Source organism: Periplaneta americana, chromosome 4, assembly GCF_040183065.1.
Source record: "Periplaneta americana isolate PAMFEO1 chromosome 4, P.americana_PAMFEO1_priV1, whole genome shotgun sequence".
In the NCBI taxonomy this organism is placed as follows: domain Eukaryota; kingdom Metazoa; phylum Arthropoda; class Insecta; order Blattodea; family Blattidae; genus Periplaneta; species Periplaneta americana.
This window is the reverse complement of record NC_091120.1, coordinates 73870482-73879276: the sequence shown is the minus strand read 5'-3', so window position 1 is coordinate 73879276 and position 8795 is coordinate 73870482.

The window sequence follows — 8795 nt, the reverse complement described above, 5'->3', positions numbered from 1 at the left end:
GAAATCCATTCTATTCCATTCAGTTATTTAACGACGCTGCATCAACAACTAGGTTGTTTATCGTCGATGGCATGATAATAACGGGATGGTATTTGGCGAGATGAGGCAGAGAATTCGCCATAAAATTAGGCCTACCTGATATTCGTTGGGGAAAATTTCGAAAAAATCCATAATTAGCCAAAGCGGGATCGAACCCACGCCAAAGCGCAGCTCCGGATGAACAAAAAATGCGCTATAGCCCGCTCTATGCCGGTGGCCTAGTAGTGATGTTTCACAACTTTATTCCGAAATGAAGATCGAAAAAAGAAAATCAGCCGCATTGTGACAGTCGTCAATTCCAAATACTCTTAATATCGCTGCCAAACGTATCGATAATTGAAGTAGGAAGTATTCTTTTATCGCAATAGCGCCTTTCAAAAACATGGATGAGCTGAAGGAAAGATAAATGCAATACGTAATTTCAAAATTAGAACGCAAGTTCCTCCCTTTCGTGCTAAAGAATCGTTTAAGTAAGGAAACAGGCAAATTTCTCAGTGTAAAGATTAAAGCGTTGATTCTTATCGTTGACAAAGAAATTGCAATAGGTCAGAGAGCAAGAGACAACAGGTTTGCGTGCTTCATTTATTTATGGTGAACATTTTGTTGTTGCAAGTAATAAATGGAACAGAGTTCTTCATAATACTGAAACACTCAGAATTATCTCTTATTATCATACACACTCCTCTTACCAGCCTAGCGGTAGAAATGAGAATTAAGGGGCTGATCTGTGTACCTTATATTCAAATTGTGCCATTATTATTATTATTATTATTATTATTATTATTATTATTATTATTATTATTATTATTATTATCAAAACACGGAAATTTCACCTCAAGCAAGAAAATAGATAGCTTTGGAAGTAAATCCCGAAAAGACAAAGTACCTATATGATTATGTCTCGTAAACAGAACATAGTACGAAACGAAAATATAAAAATTGGAAATTTATTCTTTGAAGAGGCGGAAAAATTCAATTATCTTGGAGCAACAGTAACAAATATAAATGATAGTTGAGAGGAAAATAAACGCAGCATAAATATGGGAAATGTCTGTTATTATTCGACTGAGAACCTTTGTCAACCAGCATGCTCTCAAAAAAAACCTAAAAGTTAGAATTTATAAAACAGTTAACTTCTATTTACCGGTTGTTCTGTATGGTTCTGAAACTTGGACTCTCACTTCCAGAGAGGAACAGAGATCAAGGGTGTTCGAAAATAAGATGCTTCGGAAAATATTTGGGGCTAAGAGGAATGAAGTTACAGGAGAACGTAGAAAGTTACACAAAGCAGAACTGCACGCATTGTATTCTTCACCTAACCTAATTAGGAACATTAAATCCAGACTTTTGAGATGGGCAGGGAATGTAGCACGTATGGGCGAATCCGAAAATGCATATAGTGTGTTCGTTGGAAGACCTGAGGGAAAAAGACCTTTGGGGAGGCAGGGCATGAAAGAAAATATTAAAATGGATTTGAGGAGGTGGTATATGATGGTAGGGACTGGATTAGTCTTGCTCAGGATAGGGATCGATGGTGGGCTTATGTTAGGTCGGCAATGAACCTCCGGGTTCACTAAAAGTCATTTGTAAGTAAGTAATTAGTAGTAGTAGTAGTAGTAGTAGTAGTAGTAGTAGTAGTAGTAGTACTATAAAAAGACTCTTCTTGCCAGCCTAGCGGTAGAAATAAAAATTAAGGAGCTGATTTGAGTGCCTTATATTCAAATTATATCATTATCATCATCATCATCATCATCATCATCATCATCATTATTATTATTATTATTATTATTATTATTATTATTATTATTATTATTTGTTTTCTCTTAGGCATCTTCATTTATCAATGAACGATGTAAGGTCCATGGAATACAATCATTAAAATGAAATGAAAAATACAGTAGCTATTTGAAACAAACAATGCACAAACGCCTAACGAACAAGTAGACGTTACATGTATAAAAACATACATCATTCTAGAGAGAGTCAGTAAGTAAATTACAAATTGAAGTAGCCACCTACATTTTTAATGAGGCGCCTGAAGTTATCACCGCTAGATGAAAGTGTTATCCAGATGTCGATCGATGTGCGCACAAGCGAAACAAGGAAACAGCAGTTGCTGTAATGAACATCCGCACTGAAGAGTCTTCGCCTGTGACTACCCGGGCTAGCATATCATACCTTTCATCCTATCTGCTTGAATTAAGTCTCCAACCTGTTTCAGATTTGTCTCCGTGACTATCTCCATTGGCCGACTGACTCTGTGTTCGATACTTGTCAATCCTTCAGATAACTTCTGATCAAATTGTAGACAGCTTGGCGTGATAGACAATGCTCACCATACACAGGAAGCGTTTCTTTATTAATAATATTTGCTATCAAATCTTTTATCCAGAAAAATTACACAACGGAGGACTGCTTGAAAATGGTACACTCGTGCAGATTGCCGCAATCTTGAAACTGCTGTTTCTTTGTTTTGCTTGTATCGCTTGTGCCCATATCGGTCACTTTTATATCTGGATAATATTGTCATCTAGTAGTGATAGCTTCAGGAACCTCATTAAAAATGCAGGACGCTATTTCGATTTGTAACTTACTGACTCACTTGGTACATACTAAGTCGATTAATTTACAAGCATATTATCAGTTGAGTACAAGGTTTGAGTATGGAGAAATGTTAATTCTGTTCTAAACTTCTTCTCGTGGCTCTTCAAAGCTTTAAGATAATTAAACAGTGCATTGAAGATTGTAATATATGAATAGTAAACCTCTTTTCTACAACAGCGGGTAGATGGAAGTTTTGTCTTGTATTAAAATTATTATAGTTCTGTTTAATATTAAATATATCTTGGTGTTTAACATACAATACCATCAGGGAAAGAATGCACTCAGAAGGCAAAATAAAGATTTCTAAATTTTGGAAAATCTTTTTGCATGATGTCCTCCTATGCACATATTTGTCATTATTCTTAGGGCTTTCTTTCTTAAAACAAAAATATGTTTAGCTTCAGATGAGTTACCTAAAATATTAATCCATATTATTTTCTTTATAGAACGAAAGTATCCAAATATGTCATTTTAAAAGAATTTATATCTTCAACAGAAGATAAGGGTCTTAATATAACTGGCAGATCTCAGTTTAGGAGTAAAGTAGCTAATAATTTTAATCATACTGTAGCTATAGATGCTGGTACTGTCAAGCACTAGAATTGTCGAGTGTCCACGAAATCTTAAGAATAGCACACCTATTTGCATATGAAATCCCTGTTAATGATTCACTTGGCCTGTGGATTAACCCAACCAACTACGGAACCCTGCTGGTGGTCGCTCTCTCCGGGCGGTCTTTCATGGCCTACTTTAACGTTCACAAGATAGCGTGCCTTTGCGTGAGGCACATAAGGTCAGAGGACAGGAGCTTCTGCTGTTCTATATAACAGATTTGTGGATTGTGGAGGGGTTGGAAATGTATCTGCAATTATATATTATTGTATGACCGTACAATGGTCAAAAAATCTATTAAGGGGAGAGGATGGTATTTTTTGGTGAAAAATGAGTAAATTTTCAAAAATAAAAAATTCTTTAAAATACTCTGTGATATGTGTGGAATGCATAGCATAACATTATGTGGGTATTTGTGCCCTTATTGGATGTTGAGTCGCTATTTGTAAACTTCCTGCGTTATAGATTTTTAAATCACTCGCCCACTTTTATTATTGTTACCGGTAAATTAAATTTTCAAAAAAAAAAAAATTCTTTAAAATACTCTTTGATATGTGTGGAATGCATTGCATAACATTTTGTAGGTATTTGTGCCCTTATCGGATGTTGAGATGTCATTTTTAAACTTCCTCCGCTATGGGTTTTTAAATCACACGCCCCCTTTTATCGGTTCCCAGTAACTTCATTTTTTTGCTACACTGCCAGACAAAAATGGATATATTTTCTGAACTATTAAAGATACATGCATGAAATTAAGAACACACATTCTTTAGACTATTAGGAAACTTTTCTCTGTAACAGAATTTTGTCAGTTGATTTCATTTTAAAAATACGTCCGTTTGTTTGCAAGAAACGAAATCAGAAAATTGTTATTAAATTTTAATTATTTATTTTACAAATGTAGGGACCAATATCAAAATTCTGTTACAGAGAGTTTGTAGAACATGCTTTTGCAAATACATTGCAAAACCCTGTTTGAATCTATCTTTAAAAACGGTTTAGATATATCGGTTTTAGTACAATCCTGCATTATGTATTTTTTTTTTCAAATTTAGGTCCCCAAATAACTTTTTTAAAATATTTATATGTGGTTGAGTTGCTACAGCTATGAGTTCTCTACATAAAAAACAATTAATCTTTTACACCAAATAGGTAAAAACTTACAAAAAAAATACCATCCTCTCCCCTTAATGGATTCTACTTACTTATAGTTTTCTAAAGCTTCCTTTCTACCATTCAACTGGGATTCAGCACCTTCCAATTTTGTAAACTAAAATATACTGATTTTTGTTCATGTTTAATTAGGCCTATGCTTCTAAATATAGTCAATTATAGGCTATCTATTAATAAGCAGCAGTACTAATGACGTTGTAGCAGTAAAAGATGAATGTCTCAGTACAAAGTAAAAGGCACATTAGAATGTAAGTTCAGCACCATACTTCGACCACAAATTTAATATTAGTAGCCTATACTCATATATATATATATTCATACATAAAAAGGTTCACCGCTGTGGAGAAACGGTTAGCATGTCTGATCGTGAAACGAGTTCAAATTCTGGTTGGGACAAGTTATTTTTGTTGAGGTTTTCCGGAGTTTTGCCTGAGAACATTAAGGACAAATGCTGGATAACTTTCGGCGCAGGACCCTTGACTCATTTCGCTGGCATTATCACCTTTATCTCCTACAGACGCTCGATGATCATCGCAACTGATAAAGCGTCGTAAAATAAGAAAAGAAACCCTATTATACAAATGATGATAATTATCATCATCATCATCATCTTCCTCCCATGTATTAGGCCTGGTGGCCTGTTACGGTCTCGTGCCATCGTTTGAGTGGTCTTTCTAAAAATCTCTTTCTTCTTGGATGGTAATTCAAAATCTGACGAGGGATGCGGGATGGATCCATGCGCTGAAGCTGCTGCTGCCAAATTATTTCTATATGTAGTTACATGGTCCATAACCGAAGAGATTTGAAGTTCTTGAAGGATGGCAGACTCATCACTGGACTACTTACTCTTGGCTAGCAACCAATTGTAAGGAAATTCTGTTGCTTTTAAGTCTCTAAACAATACAAACCGGATGATGATGATTATGATGATGATAGTAATAATAGTAATAATAATAATAATAATAATAATAAAAGCATCAATATTTATCAATGGAGCGCATTACATGAAAAGTAAACATTACTTAATCAGCATTTTTTTAAGTATTCTGAGAAATATTCTCTGTATACACTTTAAAGGCAAACGAGGATAATATTCACATGACATTCATCCATTAGAATTACGTGAGACGAGTGTAAGAGGTATTTAATACCTATCTGTGCAATGGCAATGAACACAGAGCTGCGCAGCTGTACCAAATGGCGTGTCCAGACCGAAGGCGATCGAATCATAAAACCAGTACATTTCAGCAGCATTGTTCGAGATGCACCCGCTAATATCTTCCATAACAAATGGATAGGTAAGGGAGGACAGTTCCATGGCCTGCACGTTCACCCGACCTTAATCCTTTAGATTTTTATCTGTGGATATACTTAAAAGTTCTAGTTTATACAACAAACATTCTAAATGAAGAGACACTTCATCATCATATTGTAGAAGCCTGTGAAACTATTTGACACTGTCCTGGGATCTTCAAAAGTGTGAGACAGTCCATGATCCGACGTATCCATGCGTGCGTTGAAGCAGGCGGGTAACATTTTGAACATTTATTGTGAATTGAGAGTTTAAAACATTATTAATGTAAATGTATTCCATTAGTTTGAATTAAAACATCGTTGAATAATTAATAATTCATAAACCAAGTCACTTCCGGACATATGTTTATGTAACATTTCTTTCTTGTTTTGGTATGAAGAACTTGATCCCAGTATATATATATATATATATACAGGGTTATTCAAAAAGAAAGAGCAGATTTCAAATATTTATTTTAAACAAACTATAAACAGTAGAAACACTTTCCGCATGCCATTGGATAGAGGAAGGTTTAAAGTTTTATAGTCCATGAGGTTCCAAGCACTCAACATGCGCATCATGTGTTGCGCGACAAACATCAAAACGGTGGTCCATTTCGTGCCACACAAGAATCAACTGGTCCCTAATTATGGAATTCACGGCTTCAACAATTCGATGTCGCAGATCTTGAAGAGTAGCAGAGAGGTGTGGTACAAACACCCTGTCTTTTATGTACCTCACAGATAAAAATCACGGGGTAAGGTCGGGACCTGGGGAGCCACACACGATGAACACGATCTTCTCCACCTCTTCCAATCCAACGTCCCGGAAAGGTGTCGTTCGGATAATGCTCCACTAAAAAAGTTCATACACTTTCTTCACAGAAACAGCGCAAAAAATATTCACTTTCGGTGAGTGCTTGCATGTTCGACGACTACGCAAGGATTTTCAGTCCCTCAAAATTCAGACTGGCGAGTAATTGCGGTGGTCAGGAGACGTTACTGTTTCCGCTTTGCTTATGGTCCCGGATCGAGCAGCGCGTGCAACCAAACGTAAAAAAAAAAAAAAAAAAAAAAAAAAAAACCCTTCGTCTATCCATTGGTGTGCGGTAAATGCTTCTAGTGTTTATACTTCGTTTAAAATAAATATTTGAAATCTGCCCTTTCTTTTTGAATAGACCTGTATGTGTGTATATATATATATATATATATATATATATATATATATATATATATATATATATATATATATATATATATATATATATCAGGGTGGTCCAAAAAAGGTTAGAGTTCGAAATGTATATCTCCACAAGGCTAATTTTGTTCACTATACTATCTGAAACATGCACATATAAAATTTTATATAAAAAAAGTAATATTTAGAGGTCGCCCCAGGCAGCAGAATTTACTTTAAAATTACTCATAAGCAGGGTACCGAAACGCATAAAGTTACGAAAGCTCTTACCACTGTGTTGTGTAGATCGAGGGGAATGGGAGATTAAGAGTTGTCTCAACATGTAAACATTCAGTCACAGTAGGACATAAAATAAATGTTCACGTTTACAAATATAATACATACAGTGCATTTATAGTATAAAAATAATTGCCTAACATTACATGTTTCAATTTACATTATACTGTACAAGTTTTAACAATATAAAGTAATCATTTGTCTGTGAGCAGAGAAGAAAAAAATACTTGAAAAACATTACCAGAATTGCATAAAAATATCTTTTCCGAAGCCTCCTTAGTACTGTATCATGTTACAAAATATCTGTAGATGCAGTAACTAATGTTTGTGTCATTATGACAGTTATCTTTAAATAACTTGAAAACGATTAGAGATATCTCAAAACAGATCGCACCATTGTTTTTTTTTTTTTTCAGAAAATTTCACATGATTTTGAGTAACTACATGACCCCCTTTCCATTTAAAATTTCAAAGTTGCGTCCAAAATGGCGGCTTTGAGATAGCTGATGTGTGGAATCGAATGTGTCGCTGGTAGAGCATTTGGTCTTACAAATACTGGTAACACCTATAGTAATCGAAAATCAAGCCTATGGAAGATACTTATATGATTCCAGGCTTTTGATTCACTCTGTACATCATGAATTCAAATGTCATCCTAGTCCAAAATTAGAAGAATCCGGAACGGACAATAGTCATTTCTTATGAAACAGAAGATAAAGGTTCCTGAAATTCATGAACGGACGCTCCAGTCCATTTCGAGTCTTGCTTGAAGGGAATCTTGAATACATAAGATAAAATAATATATTCTATTATTAATTTTTACAAATATTTTAATTTTTATCACAGTAGCCTATATTTGCAATTTGTATGTTAATATGAAAATATTTTTTGTAGGGATTTATTGCTTGAAGCAGAGATATTTTATACGAGCAGAGCAGTAGGGATGTTTGTTTATAGCAACCCAACGTTGTAGCAACCTGACAACGGTCAAGGCTTCTATACTCTCAAGTTTAGAAGCCTTAGACAACGGTAACTATACCGTCATTGCTGACAACATTACTCCCAAGTTGGCAATCTTGGTCACCAACAGTACAAGTAGTAAATTCTTGAATCATCTGCTATTTCGATTGGGTGTATTACTATTGTTAAATTAATTTCTAATTTTGTGTTTTTATATTATACAATGCTCACTTCTAAACGCCAATTGACAAAATTACTTATACAAACACTAACAAAACGTGAGACGAATTTGTTTTCAACATCAGTTCACAGGAATGATTTGAGGTTAAGAATTTTACCATCTACCACTCAAATTGGACACTGCCAATTTCGGGAATGTGTGGCTAACCAGTGCAGAAGATACAGTGATGAACGTTTGGTGGGAAGAAAAACTTTAGAAGATTATTTACATGATATTGAAACCTCTGAATTGAAAAATGATGAAGCAGTTAAACCAAAGCAGTTGGTTGCCAAATTAACAGGAAAATATCAGCTCGTTTTTACGTGTAAAAAATGCAACACTCGTAACGCGGCACACATTTCTAAAGTCGCATATCATACAGGTGTTGTAATTGTGTGTTGTAAGGGATGTCGAGTGAAA